Below are 24,231 nucleotides of genomic sequence, written 5' to 3' on the forward strand. Positions count from 1 at the left end.
CAGCATGGTGGCCAAGACCATACAACGGTTTAACAGGACAGCATCCACTCAGAACAGGCCTCGCCATGGTCGACCAAAGAAGTTGAGTGCACGTGCTCAGCGTCATACCCAGAGGTTGTTTTTGGGAAATAGACATATGATAGCTGCCAGCATTTCTGCAGAGATTGAAGGGGTGGGGGGGTCAGCCTGTCAGTGCTCAGACCATATACCGCACACTGCATCAAATTGGTCTGCATGGCTGTCGTCCTAGAAGCAAGCCACTTCTAAAGATGATGCACGAGAAAGCCTGCAAACAGTTTGCTGAAGACAAGCAGACTAAGGACATGGATTACTGGAACCATGTCCTGTGGTCTGATGAGACCAAGATAAACGTATTTGGTTAAGATGGTGTCAAGTGTGTGTGGCGGCTACCAGGGGAGGAGTACAAAGACAAGTGTGCCTTACCTACAGTCAAGCGTGGTGGTGGGTGTGTCATGGTCTTGGTCTGGGGCTGCATGAATGCTGCCAGCACTGGGGAGCTACAGTTCACTGAGGGAACCATGAATGCCTACATGTACTGTAACATACTGAAGCCAAGCATGATCCCCTCCGTTCGGAGACTGGGCCGCAGGGCAGTATTCCAATATGATAACGACCCCAAACTCACCTCCAAGACAACCACTGCCTTGCTAAAGAAGCTGAGAGTAAAGTTGATGGACTGGCCAAGCATGTCTCCAGACCTAAACCCTATTGAGCATCTGTGGGGCATCATCAAACAGAAGGTGGAGGAGCGCAAGGTCTCTAACATCCACCAGCTCTGTGATGTCGTCATGGAGGAGTAGAAGAGGACTCCAGTGGCAACCTGTAAAGCTCTGGTGAACGCCATGCCCAAGAGGGTTAAGGCAGTGCTGGAAAATAATGGTGGCCACACAAAATATTGACACTTTTGGCCCAATCTGGACATTTTCACTTAGGGGTGTACTCACTTTTGTTGTCAGCAGTTTAGACATTAATGGCTGTGTGTTGAGTTATTTTGAGGGGACAGTAAATGTACACTGTTATACAAGCTGTACACTCACTACTTTACATTGTAGCAAAGTGTCATTTCTTCAGTGTTGTTATTTGAAAAGATAGAAGAAAATATTTACAAAAATGTGAGGGGTGTACTCATTTTTGTGAGATACTATATATATATATATATATATATATATATATATATACAGTGGGGATCAAAGTTTGGGCACCCCAGGTAAAAATGTGTATTAAAGTGCATAACGAAGCCAAGGAAATATGGAAAAATCTCCAAATGGCATCAAATTACAGATTAGACATTCTTATAATATTTCAAAAAAAGTTAGATTTTATTTCCATCATATACACCTTCAAAATTACAGAAAACCAAAAAATGGCGTCTGAAAAAGTTTGGGCACCCTGCAGAATTTATAACATGCACTGCCCCTTTGCAAAGCTGAGATCTGCCAGTGTCATGGATTGTTCTCAATCATCGTCTGGGAAGACCAGGTGATGTCAATCTCAAAGGTTTTAAATGACCAGACTCATCTGACCTTGCCCCAACAATCAGCACCATGGGTTCTTCTAAGCAGTTGCCTAGAAAACTGAAACTGAAAATAGTTGATGCTCACAAAGCTGGAGAAGGCTATAAGAAGATAGCAAAGCGTTTTCAGATGTCAAAATCCTCTGTTCGGAATGTAATTAAGAAATGACAGTCATCAGGAACAGTGAAAGTTAAAGCAAGATCTGGAAGACCAAGAAAAATATCAGACAGAACAGCTCGCAGGATTGTGAGAAAAGTAATTCAAAACCCACGTTTGACTGCACGATCCCTCCAGAAAGATCTGGCAGACACTGGAGTTGTGGTACACTATTCCACTATAAAGAGATACTTGTACAAATATGGTCTTCATGGAAGAGTCATCAGAAGAAAACCTCTTCTACGTCCTCACCACAAAAATCAGTGTTTGAACTTTGCAAATGAACATATAGATAAGCCTGAGGCATTTTGGAAACAAATTCTGTGGACCGATGAGGTTAAAATATAACTTTTTGACCGGAATGAGCAAAGGTACGTTTGGAGAAGAAAGGGTACAGAATTTAATGAAAAGAACCTCTGTCCAACTGTTAAGCATGGGGGTGGATCAATCATGCTTTGGGGTTGTATTGCAGCCAGTGGCACAGGTAACATTTCACGAGTAGAAGGAAAAATGGATTCAATAAAATTTCAGCAAATGTTGGATGGTAACTTGATGCCATCTGTGAAAAAGCTGAAGTTAAAGAGAGGATGGCTTCTACAAATGGATAATGATCCTAAACACACCTCAAAATCCATGGGGGATTACATCAAGAGGCAAAAACTGAAGGTTTTGCCATGGCCTTCACAATCTCCTGACCTCAACATTATTGAAAATCTATGGATACTTGGATAGACCTTAAAAGAGCAGTGCGTGACAGACAGCCCAGAAATCTCAAAGAACTGGAACACTTTTGTAAGGAAGAATGGGCAAAGATACCTCAAACAAGAATTGAAAGACTCTTGGCTGGCTACAAAAAGCATTTACAAGCTGTGATACTTGCCAAAGGGGGCAGTACAAGATATTAACTCTGCAGGGTGCCCAAACTTTTGCAGATGCCATTTTTTTGTTTTCTGTAATTTTGAAAGTGTAAATGATGGAAATAAAATCTAACTTTTTTTGACATATTATAAGAATGTCTAATCTGTAATTTGATGCCATTTGGAGATTTTTCCATCTTTCCTTGGTTTCGTTATGCACATTAATACACATTTTTACCTGGGGTGCCCAAACTTTCGATCTCCACTGTATATATATATATATATATATATATATATATATATATAGAGAGAGAGAGAGAGAGAGAGAGAGAGAGAGAGAGAGATATTCTGTATTTTTATTTATTCAGCCAACAGGTGGAGCTGTAGACTCATTTCCACATGTTTGCCAATGTGCTGTTAAAGAGGAATTTTACCTTACAGGGTTACAATATTAAGATTGTCTATAAGTTTGATTTTACCAGCTAAGCCAGTATAATAGTAAACCTACGCCAAAGGCATAATCCTGCCTATGATCTATATCAGGGGTTTCAAACTGGTGGCCCTCCAGCTGTTTCCGAAACTACAAGTCCCATCATGCCTCTGCCTGAGGGAGTCATGCTTGTAACTGTTCGCCTTGCAATGCTTCATGGGAGTTGTAGTTTTGCAACAGCTGGAGGGCCACCAGTTTGATATCCCTGATCTATATGAATGACCTACAGACAATCAGACACGTCTACAATTTATAGGTGTACATGTTTTCAGTGCAGGGCTGACACTTTAATATAATTAGCAAACTTGGGAGATAACTTTTTAATTAAATTCATAACAGAGATTAATAGCATTGTACAACACAATATAATAATATATGTTTTTAATTAAAGAGTATATTGGTATCATAAGTTAGGCCTAACAGTAGCTAATTAGTGTGATAATGGCGTTTGATAGCCATGACACAAACACCATTGTCACACTCCACAGCTGCTGCAGCAAGATGTGTCCTTTGGAGGTCTCAGGTGCACAGGCAGCGATATCCACTGATCCATCAAGAAGATTCATCCACGGCTTTAGCCTGCAATAAAAAAAAAAAGAGAAAACATATTAGAGTTATGCTGGGGTACATGTAAAGCCTGTAATTACCCATAGCAAGCAATTATATTACTCTATGCATTTCCATCTATTGGTCTGTCTATCTAGATCAAGGGTCTCCAAACTTTCTAAACAAAGGACCAATTTACCATCCTTCAGACTTTGCTGAAGGCAGACTGCCTCCAATAGGAGTAGAACATTTCTCAGGCTTGCTAGTCAGTGGGAGTAAAAAAATGAAATGCCACCTGTGGCCAACAGGATAAGAAATAGTGCCCCATCATTGGTATTACTGGAAGGAATATTACCCCATCATTGGTATTAATGCCCCATCATTGGTATTACTGGAAGGAATATTACCCCATCATTGGTATTAGTAGGAGGAATAGTGCCCCGTCATTGGTATTACGAAGAGGAATAGAACCCCATCATGGGTATTGGTGGGATGAATAGTGTCCCATCATTGGTATTAGTGGGAGAAATAGTACCCCTCATTGGAATTAGTGGAAGGAATGATGCCCCATCATTGGTATTAGTGGGAGGAAAGGTGCCCCGTCATTGGTATTAGTGGGAGGAATAGTGCCATATCATTGGTATTAGTGGGAGAAATAGTGCCCCAGTATAGGTAGTAGTGGGAGGAACAGTGCCCCATCATTGGCATTGGTATGAGGAATAGTGCTCTGTTGTTGGTATTAGTGAGACTAGAACCCTGCCATTGTTATTAGTGGAAGGAATAGTGCCCCGTTATTGATATTTGTTGGGGGAATAGAACCCTGTCATTGACATCAGTGGAAGGAATAGTGCCCCATCATTGGTATTAGTGGGAGGAATAGAACCCTGTCATTGGCATTAGTGGAAAGAATAGTGCTCCATCATTGGTATTAGTGGGAGGAATATTTCTCTATCATTGGTATTGGTGGGAGGAATAGTGTCCCATCATTGGTATTAGTGGGAGGAATAGTGCCCCATCATTGGTATTAGTGGGAGGAATAGTGCCCCATCATTGGTATTAGTGCAAGCAATATAACCCTGTCATTGGCATTAGTGGGAGGAATAGTGCCCCATCATTAGTATAAGTGGGAGGAATATTGCCCTATCATTGTATTAGCGGGAGGAATAGAGATCCATTGTTGGTATTAGTGGGAACAGAACCCTGCCATTGTTATTAATGAAAGGAATAGTGCCCCATCATTGGTATTAGTGGGGGGAATATTGCTCAATCATTGCTGTCAGTAGAAGGAATAATTCCCTATTGTCGGTGTCCGTGGGAGGAATAGTGCCATATTGTTGGTCTCAGTAGAAGGGATAATGCCCCATCACTGGTGTCACTTGGAGGAATTATGCTCCACGGTTGGCCTCGGTAGAAGGTATGGTGCCTCATCGATGGTGTCAGTGAAAGGAATAGAGCCTCATATTGGTTGGAGGAACAGTGCCCCAAGGGCCAGATAAAGGCAAGCAAATAACCATACCTGGCCTGAGGGCTCCAACATGGAGACCACTGATCTAGTCCATTAGCTATTAATCAATATACACCCCCAATAATTGAAGTTATATATGTAAAGATGATGTGTAATGTCATCACAGTGTGCACAGTGTGCATGCAGTAATGCTAAATATTCCATGTCCTAGGCTTACAGCCCAACTGCACTTGCAAACATTTAAGGTTTGTTTTCTCTATATAGCAGCCAAAACCTGTGTAGAAAAACTGTGTCACATTGTGTGTTAATGCATTATGTCACGTGTTGACCTGCATTGCATTAAGGTAACTTGTTGAAATCAATGGGCTTTCAAGGCACCAAAACTTACCAAAAATCAGACGTGTTACAAAATTTCCAATGCAATGCACCACAATGCACTATGGTGTGTTGTGGTGATCAGCAATCCATGTGTGTTGCATTAGTGTGTTGGGGTGCCATTCAAAACACATGGTGCGTCAAGACCTCTAATGCCCAAGAGTGTAAATGGGCCTTAAGATTCTGCAATGCTTTTGTTTGGAATGTGTTTGATGACTGCAAGTATAATTGTGCTGCAGGGTTTGTAGTTGTGGTCATTAAAAACATGTGATTGAGTTGCGTTTTAAGCACCTCTTAACCATTCGCCCCAAAGACGCAAAGGCAGCAGATGAGGGTGCTCACATGCCATGTCACTTCGCAGAATTCAACCCAGAACAAAAAATGAAGTTTGGATGGCAAAGCTTTCTAAGCCACTGACCTGGAACAAGTATGTACATTAGAAGTTTTTTTGTGCTTATTTCAGGTTAGTGACAAAAAGTACAGAAGCAAGAGACAGCCAGGCAACTAACATTGTTAGAAGAAGAACAGTGATGGAAGATTCCATATTTCTTTCCCTACAGAGCTCCGACTGGGGGATGGAGAAGCAGCACAAGGCACCATCAGATGTTCTGCTGTACAAGGAACATGCTGATATGAGGAGAGAGAGCAGAGTGACAGAGAGATGAGCTCACCACTGTGCCGCTTCTCCCTTCACTGTCCAGTCACAGGCTGGGGAGGGACAAGACCTGTAAATGTTACTGAACTGCATAAAAAAAAAGGAGGTCTCCTCCCTTGTCAGGCAGGGCTGTGTTGTGTGGCAGAGTTGTGTAAATCTCAGTACTGAAAGGATGGAAAAACAAGGACTGGAGTTGAGAAACAGTGGACTAGATCTCAACATTTTGGAGCTCAAACAGGATAAAATACTGATGCAATCCTGAGCTGATACTGATCAAAAACTAACATGAAACGCTGAACAACTGAGTTTTCTCTTCGCAGGGAGACCCGAGCTTCAATTCGCAGCGCACATGTTAGAACCCAGCCCAAAGAGATGGTTTGGCCCCACAGAGCCCCAATTTCAACATCATGGTGTCTGTCTGGGATTACCCGAAGGAGACAGAAGGATTTGAGGCAGCCTACATACACAGAAGATCTGTGGTTAGTTCTCCAAGATGTTTGGAACAACCTACCTGACGAGTTCCTTCAAAAACTGTGAACAAGTGTACCTAGAAGAAATGATACTGTTTTGAAGGCAAAGGGTGGTCACACCAAATATTAATTTGATATGGTTTACTCTTCTGTAATGGCTATTAAAGGTATTCATCCTCACCTGTGAGCTGTTTGCTTGTAATTAGTGTGTGTGTATAAAAGGTCAATGAGTTTCTGGACTCCTGACAGACCCTTGCATATTTCATCCAGTGCTGCACTGATGTTTCACGGGGAATGCAAAATAATAGTCAAAGGATCTGTGAGAAAAGATAGTTGAACTGTATAAAACAGGAAGGGGATATAAAAAGATATCCAAGGAATTGAGAATGCCAATCAGCAGTGTTCAAACTCTAATCAAGAAGTGGAAAATGAGGGGTTCTGTTGAAACCAAACCACGGTCAGGTAGACCAACTAAAATTTCAGCCACAACTGCCAGGAAAATTTTTGAAATGCAAAGAATAACAGAACACTTCTCCTTTTGGCCAATCTCAATATTCATTCGCTATTCTAACACACCTGGGTGGGCTCCGAGCGCAATGCTCTGCGTCCGGACCCACCTTATTTTGAAGTCTATTAGAGCCTCTGGCTCTAGTCAGGTGCTTAAAAAAATGGAAATGGGAGGAGGCGCCTGTGCGCCCTTAATGGACGGGCAGCCCCTTGCAGTGTTAGTGTTCTGCCACACATAGCGGTTTGCTTTTAGGCCAAAAAGTTCAATTTTGGTCTCCTCTGCCCAGAGCACCTTCTTCAGTATATTTGCTGTGTCCCCCACATGACTTCTCACAAACTGCAAACAGGACTTCTTATGGCTTTCTTTCAACAATGTCTTTCTTCTTGCCACTCTTCCATAAAGGCCCCATTTGTGGAGTGCACGACTAATAGTTGTCCTGTGGACAGATTCTCCCACCTGAGCTGTGGATCTCTGCAGCTCCTCCAGATTTACCATGGAGCCCCTTTGCTGCTTCGCTGATTAATGCTCTCCTTGCCTGGCCGGTCAGTTTAGGTGAACACCCATGTCTTGGTAGGTTTGCAGTTGTGCCATTCTCTTTCCATTTTCGGATGATGGACTGAACAGTGCTCTACGAGATGTTCAAAGCTTGGGATTTTTTTCATAATCTAACCATGCTATAAACTTTTCCACCACTTTCTTCGGTGATCTGTCTGGTGTGTTCTTTGGCCTTCATGATTTTGTTTGTTCACTAAAGCTACTTTCACACTGAGGCACTACAGCGCTAAAAACAGCACCTGTAAAGAGCCTAATGGCTTTCACACTGGAGCGGTATGCTTGCAGGATGGTAAAAAAAAGTCCTGCAAGCCGCATTTTTGCAGTGCTATAGGAGTGGTGTATACACCGCTCCTTAAGCGCCCCCGCCCATTGAAAACAATGGGGCAGCGCTGCAAACCCGCCACTGCAGTGGTGCTTTGCGGGCGGTTTTAACCTTTTTCTGCCCGCTAGCGGGGGCTAAAACCGCCCTGCTAGTGACTGAATAGCGCCGCCAATACCGCCAACGCCCGCCCACCCCAGTCTGAAAGTAGTCTAATGCCGCGTACACACGACCGGACTTTTCGAGGGACTAGGTCTGACGGTCTTTCCGACTGACTTTGGCGGATTTCCGACAGACTTTCCAAATGAACGGACTTGGCCACACACAATCACATCAAAGTCCGATGGATTTGAACGTGATGACGTACGACTGGACTAGAATAAGGAAGTTCATAGCCAGTAGCCAATAGCTGCCCTAGCATCGTTTTTTGTCCGTCGGACTAGCACACACACGAACGGATTTCTCAGTCCGGTGGAGTTCCAGTGGAAAAATTTAAAACATGTTCTATTTCTAAAGTCCGCCAGATTTTTGGCAAGTAAAGGTCCGTTGGAGCCCACACAAGATCGAATTGTCCGACGGACTCGTTCTGTCGGACCTTTGCTGTCAAAGTCCGGTCGTGTGTGCGCGGCATTAGGCTTATCATACGTGGTCGAATTTTGAAAGAATTTTCTATTGAAAATCAGAAAATTTGTCTGTTTTGTGATCCGAGGGTGCCATCATTGATTTTGAAACTTGGCCAATCAAGCCTTCAATTTCACCGCCTGTTGCTACAAAAAAGAATTTTTAGTGGCTGGGAATCTTCTTTTCTTTCCATGAATTTTCTTTTCTTGCACATGCGCATTTCTTTTTCATTTACATTTCTCGTACGATTCTCCCATTATTGATTAGAAAATTGTTTGTTTTTCAAAAAATGTCCAACATTTCCGATTACCCACGTGAAAATCGGCTGTTGCTACAGCCCACTAATGGTGCGAAATATGAATGAAAATTCTTAGATAATATTTTCGAAAGAAAATTCTTTTGAAATTCGACCCATGTATGGCCTGCCTAAGGTTTTCTAAAGCCCCATATACACGGTCAGAAATTCCAATGGAAAAAGTCAGATCGGATTATGTTGTCGGAAAATCCGATCATGTGTGGGCTCTATGAGTTTGAGAGCTGGATCTAAAATTTTCCGACAACAAAATCCAATCGGACTTTTTCCGATCCTGTGTAGAGAATTCGCATGCACAAAGTGCCTTGCATGCTCAGAAAAAATTTGGAGATGAAAGCTATTGGCTACTGGCCTCTACGTAGTCCCGTTGTACGCTTTGTATGTCACCTCATTCCGAACTTTGTGCGACTGTGTGTATGCTACACAAGTTTCGGCTAAAATTCGTCAGAAAAAATCTGATGGATTTTGTGGTCGGAATGTCTGACCGTGTATATGGGGCATTAGAAACCTTTAAAGCCCTGTACACACGGTTGTACTTTCTGATGGAAAATGTGCGATCGCATCGTGTTGTCGGAAAATGCGATCGTGAGTGGGCTCCATCTGGCTTTTTCCGTCGGAATTTCTGACACACAAAATCAAATTGCGTAAATTGGATCGCGTGTAGACAATTCCGATGGACAAAGTGCCACGCATACTCAGACTAAATTACGTAACAAAAGCTATTGGCTACTGCCCTCTTTATAGTCCCGTCTTACGTGATTTACGTCACCGTGTTCTGAACGATCGGATTTTCCAACAACATTGGACTGTGTGTATGCAAGAGAAGTTTGGGCCAAAATCCATCTGAAAAAATCCAACGGATTTTGTCGTCGGAATGTCTGACCGTGTGTACAGGGCATAAGGGCTTCACAGAACAGCTGTATTAATACTGAGATTAAATAACACACAGGGGGACTCTATTTACTAATTAGGTGTCTTCTAAAGGTAATTTGTTCCATTCAATTTTAGTTAGGGGTATCAGAGTAAAGGGGGCTGAATATAAATACACAGCAAATTTTTCACATATTTATTTGTGTAAAATATTTCCTTCCAATTCACAATTATGTGCCACTTTGTGTTGGTCTACCACATAAAATACATTTACATTTTTGGTTGTAACATGACAAAATGTGGAAAATTTCAAGGGGTGTGAATACTTTTTCAAGGCACTAATCCCCAAAGGAGCTGCTGGTTAGATTTGGGTTTACTGTTACCTTCTGTTTTCTTCGTTGCACGTCTAGGGGTGTCCTGTGGTAAGTGGCACAGTAACTTGAGAGACAGACAACAGATCAACTTGAATGGATTTTATTTACAAAACTTAGATAATGAACAGTCTCTTAAATTGGCATCAGAGGGTTGGAAAGGAAATTCAGGTACTCTAAAGCCCCATACACACTATCAGATTATCTGCTGAGTTTTTCCTTCAGATTTACCAAAACCATGTAGTAGAAGGGCCTGCCTGATTCCATACACATTGAAACTCCTAAGGTTTGTCCTCATATTATATGGTTTTGGTAAATCTGAAGGAAAAACTCAGCAGTTAATCTGATAGTGTGTATGGGGCTTTAGTGTCAAAGTCAAAATGTTAAAGAACTTGCTTACTTTGATTGCATCCAGAGAATAGCCATTAGCAACTGGATGATCACTCAAGTTGGACAGTCCCTCTCTCACAAGGCCTAGCAGCAACAAGGTGCTTACTCAGGAACAAGTCTCTGCCACAGACGTTGTTGTAGAACGTACAAGATAATGTCTCTGCCACAGACGTTGTTGTAGAACACTTGTAGGATACCTGGCTCTTTCAGCCTGCTTGGCGATATCCACAAGACCGGATTCTCTTGGTTACTTCAGCCCTTCCAGGCTCTTACTAAGAAACCAACCCGTATTTGGTCTTCTTCTGAAGAGTCCTCCCCTGGAATGCTTGAAGTTACTGGATCTCTCCCAAACCGGAGACGGCACCCAACCACCTCAGAATCCTTCTCTAGTTTCCTTGCCTCGGGCTAGCCAGCCCCGAGACACCAAAATCGGGTGGATCCGCACCCCAGGCCATAGCCTTCCAGGAGGACCAGGACCATGAAGTCAGTACATCATTCTGGACCGGAACCCCGAACCACATGACGTCCACATCTTAAATATCCTCTCCCAGAAAGCACAGCGAGAGCGCCACTCCCACTGAGTGGGCTCCGAGAGAGTAAGCACCCAACCAGACCATAGTTCCATGCCTGCCAGAAGAGACAGCGCCCCCTGTGGCCAGGCTGAACATCTCACAGTCCAGTCAGACTGATACTGAAGTCTAAATTTAGACAATTATACCCAAACCAAATTGCAGTTCAGGCATAACTTAAACTTTGAAAAACGCATAGCGCGTGCTCTTCAGGAGCCGCCGCTATATATACATATATATATATATACACTAAACCAAAACTATTTTTTTAATATTAATAGTTATTGTTATTGTTAGTTAAATTGTGGTATAAACAATTACAGATTCTCTCCAACTCACATGATAAAATTGTGGCAAGAAGCTCATGAAAAATAAATGCTATGACAATGGTAATCCCCATGTGATGCATTTCTGAATGGCTTGTCAGATACAGAAACAAGGTTTCAGCTTTGATGAAGACACAACAAGCCTGGTATCCCAGCAGGTACAGGCTGTTACTGACAGAAAGCGCAGATGTCAACAGCAGCTCTGTGATTGGCAGCTCTGCTCTGCCGCAGAGGAGCAAACTGCGAGCGCTATGTAAAGAAAATAAGAGTCTTTCTATCTAACGCCCTACATCAGGCATAAGAGTTTAAAGAATTGCAGACTGGATAAAATATATAGCTGTATTTGCCTAATCCATGGCACATCCATTAGTAATTGTGTGTTTTAAAGTGTATTTAAACGCAAGCATTAAAGCTTAAAGTATTTGCAAAAGTAATTTTAAATCTGCAACATTCATTCAAATAATACCTGATGATCCTGCCATGAAGACCCTTGTGCAGGCATTTCCTGTTATAGGGTGACAACACTCTGCCCCATCTCTCAACTCTGTTCCTCCATTTGTCATCCTGTCATACGCTCTCCCAATGGAGACTACAAATGGTTGATTCCATAAACATTACACAAGCCTGGTCCACTGTTTATAATACAGAGTGCTTTAGGGTTTACGTCTACTTTAATAAATGCAAATCATTTGCCGAATATGCCTCAAATGTTTAAGTCTGATTTAAAGAATAAAACTTAATTATGAAGAAAATGCTCTTAAAGACACGTAAAACTGTTTAGCTTGTGCATGCAATTTATTAATATATATATATATATATATATATATATATATATATAGAGAGAGAGAGAGAGAGAGAGAGATAGAGAGATATATTAGAGCCAATCACCAGGCAAACATTGTTTTAGGTAACTATTTGAGACATTTAGCGTATATTTATATATTTTTAGGACAATAACAAAATTCTGACTTTTTGTGCAATATGGGGACTTGACCACAATATTTTGAAAATATAATATATATTACTTTATTCTTAACTCAGCTTAAAACCACAAATTGGCATATGCTATTCATAAAAACTCCCCATATACAAGATACATCCAGTATATCATAACCGTTCACATATTAAAAAACTACCAAGTCTCCATATCACCCTGAATATTCCGTGAATATTCCTGGCTCCTGACGAGCAGGCGCTATGTTTTTTTCAAAAGTTAATTTGCCTGAAACCACAGTTGGGTTTCAGGACTATTTCTCAAAATTTCTGGTTTCAGTACCAGTCCAGCTGGGTTGCACTGGGTTCTCCTCGACCGCAGGTGTCACTGTCACCGCCGGCAAGAGTAGAAACGCAGTTTAGCTGGGTGTATTAAATGCCACTGTTCTCTCGGGAACCAGCCCAGTGGGAGTGTTCTCCTGCTGTGCATTCTGGGAGGTGGTATTTAAGGTACCGACATCCCGTGGTTCAGGGTTCCATCTTTGATTTTCTGTCTGTTCAGTTCTGGTGGTCCTCCTGACCCAGCCCCATGGCCCTCCTGGCCTGGGGTGAGGAACCATGCATTCCGAGTCTCGGGGCCTATTGATCCGAGGGTGGTCCGGTGCCATCTCATCTGAAGGGAGAGGCCCAGCAACTGAGGAACCGCAGGGGAGGACTCTTCAGGAGAAGGCCGTGCGCCAGGCTGGCTTCTCTGAAGGAGCCTGGAGGTTTAGTTGAAGGTTTAGTTGAAGGACGCAACCTGGATCCACACTCGGATCGGCTGAGAGAACCTGGTATCGTATGTTAGCAATTTAAATGTATCCACGTCCCTCAGTAATGCTCAAGTGTACATCACAAGTCTGTGGCAGAGACTTTGTCAAACACCCTACTGGCTGCTAGGCCTAGTGAGAGGAGGGCTATCCGGGGGTTGTAAAATCCAGTTGTGAAACGCTATTTATTCTCTGGATTTTCTATAAGGACTGCCTTTAATTTCTGCAGTCTAAAGTACCTGAACTTACTCCTAACCCTCTACCCTTTATTGAAAGACTCTGTTTCTGGTCCAAATAAATAACCCAAAAGAAGATTCAGTTTCAGTTTCCACTTTCTTTGGGCCATCTACCATGGGAAACCCTAGACGGAGAAACAAGCAAGGAGGTAACGGTAAGCCCAATAAAACCAGCAGCTCCTTCGGGGGTCAGTGCTACATATAGCAACCCAATTTCTTCCTTTTTTATTTTTGAAGACTTTTGCATGAGTGATTTATTATATTTATCCCTTATATTGTCCTAAACAGGGCTGATTTACTAAAACTGGAGAGTGTAAAATCTGGTGCAGCTCTGTATAGAAACCAATCAACTTCCAGCTTCTTTTTTGTCAAAGGTTAATTGAACAATCTGAAGCTGATTGGCTACCATGCGCAGCTGTACCAGATTTTTCATTCTCCACTTTAATGAATCTGCATTTATCTGAATTTTCAGTGATAGGGAAATCCATAAAATGTAAGTAGTCACCAGAAAAGGAATGGAGGGGAATCATTTGTTCTGGTGACAACTGTCTAAGATGGCATTACCCTCATGGTAGGATTTCCTCTTACTTCCTTTTGTGCCTAAGGCTGGGTTCACACCGCTGCGGGGGGAGAACCGGATGTGATTCGCACAGCAAATCACATCCGATCTCCGTAGCGCTGCGAGTTCAGCCATACAGATAGTATGGCTGAACTCGCAGCGGTCCCGCAGCAAACTCGCACGGGACCCTTTTTTGGGTCCGCAACGGAATCGGATCGCATGGGGGTTCACACCATGCGATCCGATTCCTGTGCGAGTCGGCAGATCGCACTGCGATATGCCGACGGATCTGGGGGTGTCATTAACATAACATTGACACCCCCAGCCGTCCGCATAGGGCAGTGTGAACTGCCGGCGGGAGGTGTGCGATGCGGGAAAACGCCGCGGATTCGCGGCGTTCCCGCATCGCAGCAATGTGAACCTAGCCTTAAGGACAATTCCCAATTGGACTCAAATGGTAAAAAAAAAGACAGGGATTTTGCTTCCTTATCCTAGCCACAATGAAAATAGAATGACGACACATGAAAAACGTTAAGAAAATTGTAGTTTGCTGCTGTTATGGATTATGCTATTGTCCATAAGGGATGGACAGTATAAAGTTACAAATGTTCATTATAAGGCTTGATCAACATACAGGCACAATGCGCCCACCATTGGGCTTTGTTGTCTGCACCGACTTCATTAATCATTATACTGCGACCAGTGATCGGGAACAGTGATCTCTGTTATGTCCCAGGAAGCCCACCCCCCCTACAGTTAGAACACACCCAGGGAACACAGTTAACCTCTTGATCCCCCCTAGTGTTAACCCCTTCCCTGCCAGTGTAATTTTTACATTGCTCAGTGTATTTTTATAGAACTGATCAATGTAATAATGTCACTGGTCCCCAAAAAGTGTAGTTTGGGGACAGATTTGTCTGCCACAATGTCGCAGTCCTGCTAAAAATCACAGATCCAGTAAAAACAATAAAAAAAAGTCTCTAAATCTATCCTATAGTTTGTAGACATGATAACTTTTGAGCAAACCAATTAATATATGCCTATTGCGATTTTTTTTTTTTTTAACCAAAAATATGTAGAAGTGTATATATTGGCCTAAACTGATGAATACATTTGTTTTTGTTTTTTATATGTTTTTTTTTGGATATGTATTATAGCAAAAAGTTAAAAATAATTGAGTTTTTTTCAAAATTGTTGCGCTTTGGTTTTTTTTTATAGCGCAAAAAATTTCAACCGCAGAGGTGATCAAATATCACCAAAAGATATCTCTATTTGTGGGGAAAAAAGGACATCAATTTTGTTTGGGTACAGCTTTTCACGACCGTGCAATTTTCAGTTAAAGTGACGCAGTGCCAAAAAATGGCATGGTCATTAAGGAGGCAAATCCTTCTGCTCCTTAAAACATGCATACCTGGGTTGGCTGAGAATATGCAGTTATAAATAAAGAGGCAGATGGGAGAGTCACTGGTGGAAATCTCTGGTGGCAACTTATTAAGGGTAAAACAATAGTGGTCATTCCTTTGTGGTCTGTTGGTGGGCAGTTCCAGGAATCATTTGAGGGCACGACCTTGTAACTCCAGTTAGCGGCTCGCATCTTGCGATGTGGTTAACCCTTAGAAAAGCCTTGCCAAAGACTGCATATAAGCTGTAATGTACCAAAACCCTTAACAGGACCCCACCTCCAAAGTGCATATAATTATCCCACATGACTGGAACTGAAGTGACTTTTATAGACTGTATATTACGGAACAAGGATCATATATAAGAAACTTATAATGCAGCCTTTTTCAACCCTTTGAGCATGGAGAAACCCTTGAAATACATTTCTGGTCTCAAGGAACCCCTTCTAATAATTATTATCTATAACTCACTGTACATTAGTGTGATGATAAGAGGGAAGAAAGGCTTCTTGCATTTGTGGTCATTGGGAAGACACCCCCTCTTACAGACAGCTAAAATATGGTATGGGTTGAGAAAGGCTGTTATAATGTATTAAATACAAGCCAGACATTTGTGTCCATCAGGCTAAAAGCTTAAAACGGTATTGATCATGTTCTGGTTTCCAAAGTGAACCCCATACTTAATGGCAGTACAAAATACAGATTTAAGATTATTATTAGAAGATCATGTTAAATTCATTTGAAAAATAATACATTTACATGTGCTGTAACTCAAAAGGTAATTCTATGATGTTCACTCCCCATCAAGTTTACAAATAGGTGAATAGGGAAACACACATAGGGGATAGTAAGACTTGGTAGAGAGCACCAATTCTCTATGGAAAGATGGACCAGTTGACCGCAATGTGCCTCCAACCGCACCACACAGTCCACACTTTGGTAAGGATAGAATGCAGTAGAAAAAATGGGTTTAAGATTTGAGAGCTTAGTTAAAGAGTGTAGTGTAGCACAAACATTACACAAGCACAGCAGTAAGCAAAAAGTAAGCAGGGCACAGAAAAGGCATAGCAATTAATAGAATGGAAGCTACCATGGCAAACATAGTCCTAGGTAAGACTTACCAAGAAGGTCTGAAACACAGGCAATATGCAAGGGTCCAAACTGGGATAATGACATCACAGCTTGAAGAAACTGACATTTAGGCATAGGGAATCCAGAGAACAAGAACTCAGTCTGATGGCTGCCAGAGAAAACCACACAAAGGCAGAAGCAACCTAAAATCAGACACTGAGGCAGGTGGTACCTAGACCAGAACCCAGCAAACCCATAGATAGGGAATGTAATTGGGTATGCCCATACTGGCTGCTACCAGTGCACACACATTTATACCCCCAGGAACTGCTGGAATGTGAGACAGGTGGGAATGGGGCGGAGCAGGTCAGAGATACAGATAGGGCTGACAGACAGGAGGCAAACAGTCAGCAGAAGGAAAACCAGGGGAGGCACAGACAAATAAGAAGTGCAGTATATAGGAAACACCTGAAGAGCCATAGACAACATGATTGAATCCAGATGGATCTGTAAGATCCTTAAACATCAATGAATCATTCAATAGCAAGACATTTGATCTTTGGGAATTCTACCTGCCTATGTCTCCTACAAAATTGTCAATTATTTCTTTCTGCAGGATTTTCCTCCAGTTTTTCAAATATGTCTATGCTTGCCTTGTCATGTGAAATGTCCTAATAGCTAAAGGACAGTGCACCAGGTTCCACAGCATTCAGCACATGTGATGTCTTTTCTTGGGAAAGTAGATTCCTAACTTGGAACACCAAACCGTGCAAAAAAGTTGGTGTTCCAAAAATATTAAATAGGTGGACTGTGCAAAAATGACACATTAAGGACAAACTACTATTCCTTACCACAAAATTAGAGGAATCAGATTATGGGACACATAGGGAACATATCCCCACACTGACTCTGTATTTCTGCACAGTTTGCAGCCATTGCATAAATGAAACCCAAGAACGAGTTGAAGGTTTAGCATCAGCTGAGAGAGGATTACATGCAGGCCTACCCCATATTGGGACCAACATGGAAATAAGACCAACCTAACTTTGTAAAGTACGAGTACAGGAATTGTTTGTTTAAACATGATACATAACAGCCAAATCCTCATCGAGATTCTAGGGAAATAAGTTCTCGAATTGCTTGCCACCTATGAATCAATTTCAGTGCTCAAAAAAAGTCACTGTTTTCAAACAACAAGCTTCTACTTTTGCATTCCCCACACAAGTAGTATCTCACCATGGGTCACCTCTGCACATATATTCATTTTGGTGGTTATCATCCCAGGGGTGATATCCTGTCTTTACATTGTTTCAAAAGCACAAAAGGGAGAAATGATGGCACTGATAGCCAGGTGAACTGTTAGGCCTACAATATCAAATCTACTGCTAAATCTTAAAAATGAGAGACCTTTTTACATTTGATATAATGAGCCGGGAAATTCAACAACTTTGTAAAAAGTGTAAAACAAATATTATTAATTAATAATTATTATTAATATTATTATTTTTTGTGTTGTTATCCTCAGTCCGTTACTATTAGTACTGGTCAAGGTAAAAGTAAAAACAGTATTGTAAATTTGTGTATAAAAGACAATTAGCGCCACCTACTTAAAGTGTTATGTGATAGAAATAAACTATAAAGTATACTAATTAGTACTCCACAGCTTCTGTACACTTCCAGTGAATTCACCTCACCATACAACATATAAAATAAAATGAAAAATATAAATGCAGCGCTATTAATCTATCGTGTGAAATATCTAGTGATATTAAATTATAGTCAAATAAATAAATCTATATAATAATGCGTTCAATTAAAGTTCATATGCTGAAACTTTTCTGTGTTGAATTATTGTGACTTCTAAATTCATATATCATCCACCACTGTGCAAATCGTGTTTTCAGCAGATTATGTGCACACCTTCACCAGCCGTTATACCTGCTCACCTCATACATGATTGGAAAGTGGATACAAAGTAGCTGGTCGGATGTAGAAGAGAGCAGAGGCCATAGCTGAAAGGAAGAAAGGAACTGTTTTGAGTCTTTCTAACTCATGTAGGAGGTGAGCAGGTAAACCAAAGACACGATTTGCACGATTGAGAAGTCACAACAATTCAACACAGAAAAGTTTCAGCATATTAACTTTAATTGAACACATTATTATATAGATTTATTTATTTATTTGTTTGAATATAATTTGATATCACTGGATATTTCACATGATAGATTAATAGTGCTGCACTTATATGTTTCATTTTATTTTATAAGTATTGTCAATTATTTTATTTATTTTAGGTTGATGAATTCTTTAAACTTGAACAATCCTATTGCAAGTAATAGGAGACGTCAATAGAATGTCCAATCTCAATACCTTTTTAATTATAATTTTAGTACAGGAGACAATTTCAGGTACCACGAGGGATTAGCAAATTGGAGAGTTTCCATTTTCCAGAAATTTTGGCTAAAATCTGATTACAGCTAAATTTTGCTACATTGATAAAATCCATTGGAGTCAATAAGCAAGGCAACTTTATAGTGACTTTTAAGAGAAGTCCTTTAAGGCTCCTAAAGGTTATCAAAGCTTCTTTCTATTCATAACCTTTTCTTGCGCCAATGAATCACATTAGCCCCATTTTTTTTTTCACAGAGAAATAAATGTAAATAAAACTTTAAATGATCAGGGCCCAAATAATCAAATACACAAAAAAATTGAGTAACAATAATAACATGAATACTAAGTGAAAATAACGTTACCCATTTTAGATATGCCAAATTATCACACGCTCTGAACAACAAATAAAAACTGAAAAAACCCTATCAAATACTTACTGTCATTTCCTTTCCTGATGGGCTCCATGGCAGCATACGTTTGGATAGCCCCGCCCTCGCTCCTACCCCATAGGACAAATGCTCCTATAATTTTTCAGACTGAGCCAGAGGGTGCGTTCTGTAAATAGCCTACTCATGAAACTGGGAGGGAACTCTTGCTACCATGGAGCCCATCAGTAAAGGAAAATTGCGGTAAGTATTTGATAGGAAATGTCCAGTTTTCCTGAAAGGTTCCATGGCAGCATATGTTTGGGAACTAACTAGCCCAAAAAACAAGGGTGGAAAGCCAAAAAAAGTAAGGTTTCCAAAATAGCACTTAGCCAACAGAAACCTTATGGATAGATACTAACAGGATAAGGAAGCTAGCTACACCACAATGAGCCAAAACAACCTTAATGGAAGACATGTCATCCCCCTACAAATATTCCTGGCACCCTTTCACAGGGAGCCCATGAAGACTACACACTGGTTGAGTGTGTTGTCACTGCTTCCATAGGAATCAAGCCCTAGGCTATATAAGCCTATTGACTAGCTACAATTACCCATCCAGCGATGATTCTGGATGATATCTCTGTCCCGTTAAGCCTAAAGAACCTGGTTTACCCAGACGGTACTAACCAGACCCAACCCTGCTTAGCCTCCGAGATCAGACGAGATGGGGCACGTACAGGGTAATGTAATGGGGCACGTAAGGTAATGGCACGTACTGCTCATGAGACCCAGCCGCCTCGTCTTTGTCCTATGAGTGAGGAGGACAAAAAAGGAATGTGGTCTCTGGCTCATTCTTAAAATTTATGGGAATGGGGTCCTATGGGGTAGGAGCGAGGGTGGGGCTGCCCAAATGTACAGTATGCTGTCATGGAGCCTTTCAGGAAAAACTGATTTTTTAAAGCCAATTACACGCAAGGAACTCAGTGAGCTCCTGCTCTATTAACCCTTTACAAACAGTGAAATTGGTAATTATACCATAAAAACAATTTTCACTGAAATCACTTTGCTCATTCTTGGACAACACATTACAAATGTAATGTGTTTAGTTGTAGAAATAGGGTTGATTAACTAAAACTTTTGAGTGCGAAATCTGGTGTAGCCCTGCAAAGAAACCAATCCGCTTTAATTTTTTTTTTTGTCAAAGTTTAATTGAACAAACTGAAGTTATAAGCTGTTTGGCTTCCATTCACAGCTGCACCAGATTCTGTGTTCTTCAGTTTTAGTAAATCAAAGCCCATGGCTAAGGTTTGAGATGCATTCAATAGGCCAAACTTGTGTCCAGTTTTGGAGTCTCTTAAATGGAAGACTTGTGCAACACATGGTTTCCGGGGTCTGTGGAATGGGGGGAAATTCATTACAATATGTTGTTTCAGTAGATCATTCACATGTCTGGTACCTGCAGTAGTTTATTCTGTGATTTGCCAGACATCAAACAATTAGAACACTGAATTATCCACTTTAGCAGTGTTAGAATCTTTAATGCACCATTCTATAGTAACTGTAAAAGCTGCCAGTCCTTTTATGATAGACCTACATACAAAGCATTATGCTATTTCATTTGGAAGGCTAGAATATGAGTTAATCTTGTTAGGTATTTGGATAAATACAGTGCTTAATTTTTACTATGCCCCTTGAGTGAAGAAAGGATAATTAAGCATTGCTGTCTAAATGTCAAATATCCAAACATCATCCCAAGCAGATCACATAGCTTTTTGGTATTTGCACTATTGCAACCAATAGCCGTGAGAAAGGTTGCAGTTTTATCTCACTTTTGTTAAATGTGTTCGCCAAAAACAAAGCTTTAGGCCTCATGCACACGAGACGCAGTTAAACGCGTGTTCAGATGCAGTTGGACACTTTTTTCAACTGCCCCTGAACTCATTCAATGTTATCCTATGTGTCCATGCACACAGTCTCGTTGTTTGCCGTTTTTATGCAGTTGCGTTTAACCTCGTTTTTCCAGAAGCAAAAAAATGGGTTCAGACTCAAAAATTTCCACGTTTCAGATGCAAAATGTGGCAAAACACGGCTAAACGCGGCACCCACGTTTAGCCGCGTTTGCGTTTATATGCGTTTTTAAAGGAACCCAATTTTTTGGACCTGAAAACTCAGAAATATGATCTGAGAATTACATTTTATGACCCGACTTTGGGGGCCCATATCTCCCCAATGTCATGTCATGTACTTTTCTGCATCAGAGATACATGGCCTCAAAGTCAACTGTGACCATCTGCGGAATGTAATTTGGTCATTAGGGTTGGGTGTTATGGTAAGTGGTTATCCGTTAGGGTTAGGGTTATTGTTTAGGATTAAGGGTTGGATTAGGGTTAGGGTTGTTTAGGGTTAGTGTAAGGGATAGGGTTAGCTGTTAGGGGTAGAGTTAGTGTTAGGGGTTAGGGTTAGGGTTAGGGTTAGGGGTTAGTGGTTAGTGTTAGGATAAATGGTTAGGGTTAGGATTCTGGATATTTTAATAAGGCATTAAAAAATATTATACTACCATATACAGCAGCAAAGAATTAAAATATATTAATCAATACATATTTCACGATAAAAATATAAAACATGTATGTGCAGCTGCGTACCTACCCCGACAAGTTTTTTAATTTTAGCCGGATGTCCATTGTCACATTTGATCTGCTCTTAGAAAAAGTACGACCTGGTCTGACACTTTCGTGGACACCAATATGAGAAACAGTGTGTCACCAGAGGAACTGCTGTTGGCAACGATCAGGTATGTGTATATATTTATAAAATATATTTATCTATAGATGTACAGATGAATTTTTTTCTCTGTCCTTTATTTAAAAAAAAATAATGTCTATTTATAGCAAATTATCCAATTTTTTTAAATATCTAAAATTTTCTTGTGGCAATTTTTAACATGTTAAAAATATATAAAAAAATTGGCCAAATAAATTTAAAACAATTATAAAAAATCTAATTAACATAGATTTGCTTTTAAATAAAACAATTTGAAACTAGAAAAAATGAATAAAAACATATATTAAGATTAAAAAATAAATAATTAACTATTTTAATATTGTTTTATATTAGAAATAATGAAAACATGTTAAAAATTGCCACAAGAAAATTTTAGATATTTTAAAAAATTGGATAATTTGCTATAAATAGAGATTTTTTTTTTTAAATAAAGAACAGAGAAAAAAAATCATCTGTACATCTATAGATAAATATATTTTATAAATATATACACATACCTGATTGTTACCAACAGACGTTCCTCTGGTGACACACTGTTTCTCATATTGGTGTCCACGAATGTCAGACCAGGTCGTACTTTTTCTAAGAGTAGATCAAATGTGACAATGGACATCCGGCTAAAATTTAAAAACTTGTCGGGGTAGGTACGCAGCTGCACATACATGTTTGTGAAATATCCAACGGACATTCGCTGTCCCATCAACGGATGGGTCCAATATCGATGAGCTCTGACTCTGGACCTCTCACAAAATTTGCGACGACGTTGCTGTCTCATTAAGAGCAACATCAGGAGCATTTCCTGACATGTATTCAATATGGGATCCATTTCAAAATATATACCACAGAAAGAGAGGCAAATGCAAGTGTACAACTGCTCTCTATGCTGCTGCTGCTCACTCTGATCAAAATAGCAGAAATAGTTAAAAAAACATGCTTTGAGAGCTTGGGGAGGGTCTACATGATGTTATCTTTATAAACGCTTATAAACGCAAACGCGGCTAAACGCGTCTAAACGCAGCATGCAAACGCGGCAAAACGCGCGTTTCAGCTTTTTTTTAACAGAGTTTTCACCTGCGTCTCGTGTGCATGAGGCCTTAGCCTCTCAGAGTTCAGCTACAACTAAAAAAAATATCTAATCTACCAATTTACCTAACAAGTATTTTTTTTTTTTTTTTTGATGAGTAGCAAGGCTGGACTGCTTTTTATGTTGCAGTATAAATAGTTTTTATATATTTTAAAGAATATATATATATTTTTTACCAGATAATATATATATATATATATATATATATATATATATATATATATATATATATATATATATATATATATCTTGGTTATGCTAGTCAAGTAATTTATCAGTTAAAAACTAGACATTTTAAATAACAAAGCTACATTTTGTGATATATAGTCCAATGAAAATATATTGAGCAAAATTATTTCACTTTTATATGTTTGCTTTAAGTATATTTGCATTTCCTTATGACAAAATAGATATACAAAAATATATAGCATTTTATTATTATTATTTACTTAATAATATCTGTATTTATCTTCAACCTACCTACATTTATAAAATATATTATTAGGTTTAAACAAGAGGAAAAATTCTTACCTTAAAAAGTATGTGTTGTGAATATGATTTATATAAAAAATAAATTCTGACAGATCATGACATGGACCCGTTGCTTTTTTTGGTTCAGTTCTTGAAAGTTTAGCTTTACAGGAAATGCTCACTCTGCCTTTATGCAAAGCTGAACTTTTAAGTAAACAAGCCCTGTTCTCTCTGATAAGTCACATTAAAATATTGATTAACAGACTTAGTCTAGCAGTCTGTTGGAGTTACCCACCGCTGGTCAAATAGTGACATTTTATCTAACCCATATATCAGGAGGTCACTTCTGTAGTTTATCCAACTCTATACGTGAATACATTTAAAAAAAAAAATAGTGATGTCTAATGTATTGATTCCCTAGGTTTAGAATTCTAGGCAAAGCATATTTTATGCAGGTATATTTTTTTATTATATATTATTATTATTTCCATCAGTCTGGGTTTGCCTACCTTATGACATTTGCAGATTTGATGCCAGCTTACCAAATTATATTTTTTGGAGATTTATTAAATTTTTAAGAAATATTCTAAAACTACCTGGATTGAATAAAACCATCTGTGAATGTAAGTCATTAACCACTTGCCGCCCGCCCTATAGGCAAATGACGGCTTCAAAGTGGTTTCAAAATCCTGACTGGGCATCATATGACGGGGGCGCGCATCGCGGCGATCGTTGTT

At 40.1% G+C, this 24,231-nt stretch overlaps 2 long non-coding RNA genes across 2 annotated transcripts in view; one reads left to right on the top strand and one right to left on the bottom strand.

Moving 5' to 3' along the window:
* Positions 1-3,343: 3,343 nt before the first annotated feature.
* Positions 3,344-16,673, bottom strand: LOC143941037 (uncharacterized). Its single transcript, XR_013263971.1, has 2 exons — positions 16,450-16,673; positions 3,344-3,617 (listed from the first exon to the last, which is right to left on the bottom strand). It is a non-coding gene; the product is annotated as an uncharacterized LOC143941037 (long non-coding RNA).
* A 2,663-nt stretch (positions 16,674-19,336) lies between these two features.
* LOC143941038 (uncharacterized) overlaps positions 19,337-24,231 on the top strand; it is a 30,624-nt gene continuing 25,729 nt past the window's right edge. The window contains exon 1 of the long non-coding RNA XR_013263972.1: positions 19,337-19,419. This is a non-coding gene — a long non-coding RNA (uncharacterized LOC143941038). The remainder of the gene's footprint in view (positions 19,420-24,231) is intronic.

The sequence above is a fragment of the Lithobates pipiens genome, unplaced genomic scaffold, assembly GCF_037356315.1.
Source record: "Lithobates pipiens isolate NorthernLeopardFrog02 unplaced genomic scaffold, aLitPip1_a1.2 Scaffold_3, whole genome shotgun sequence".
NCBI lineage: Eukaryota > Metazoa > Chordata > Amphibia > Anura > Ranidae > Lithobates > Lithobates pipiens.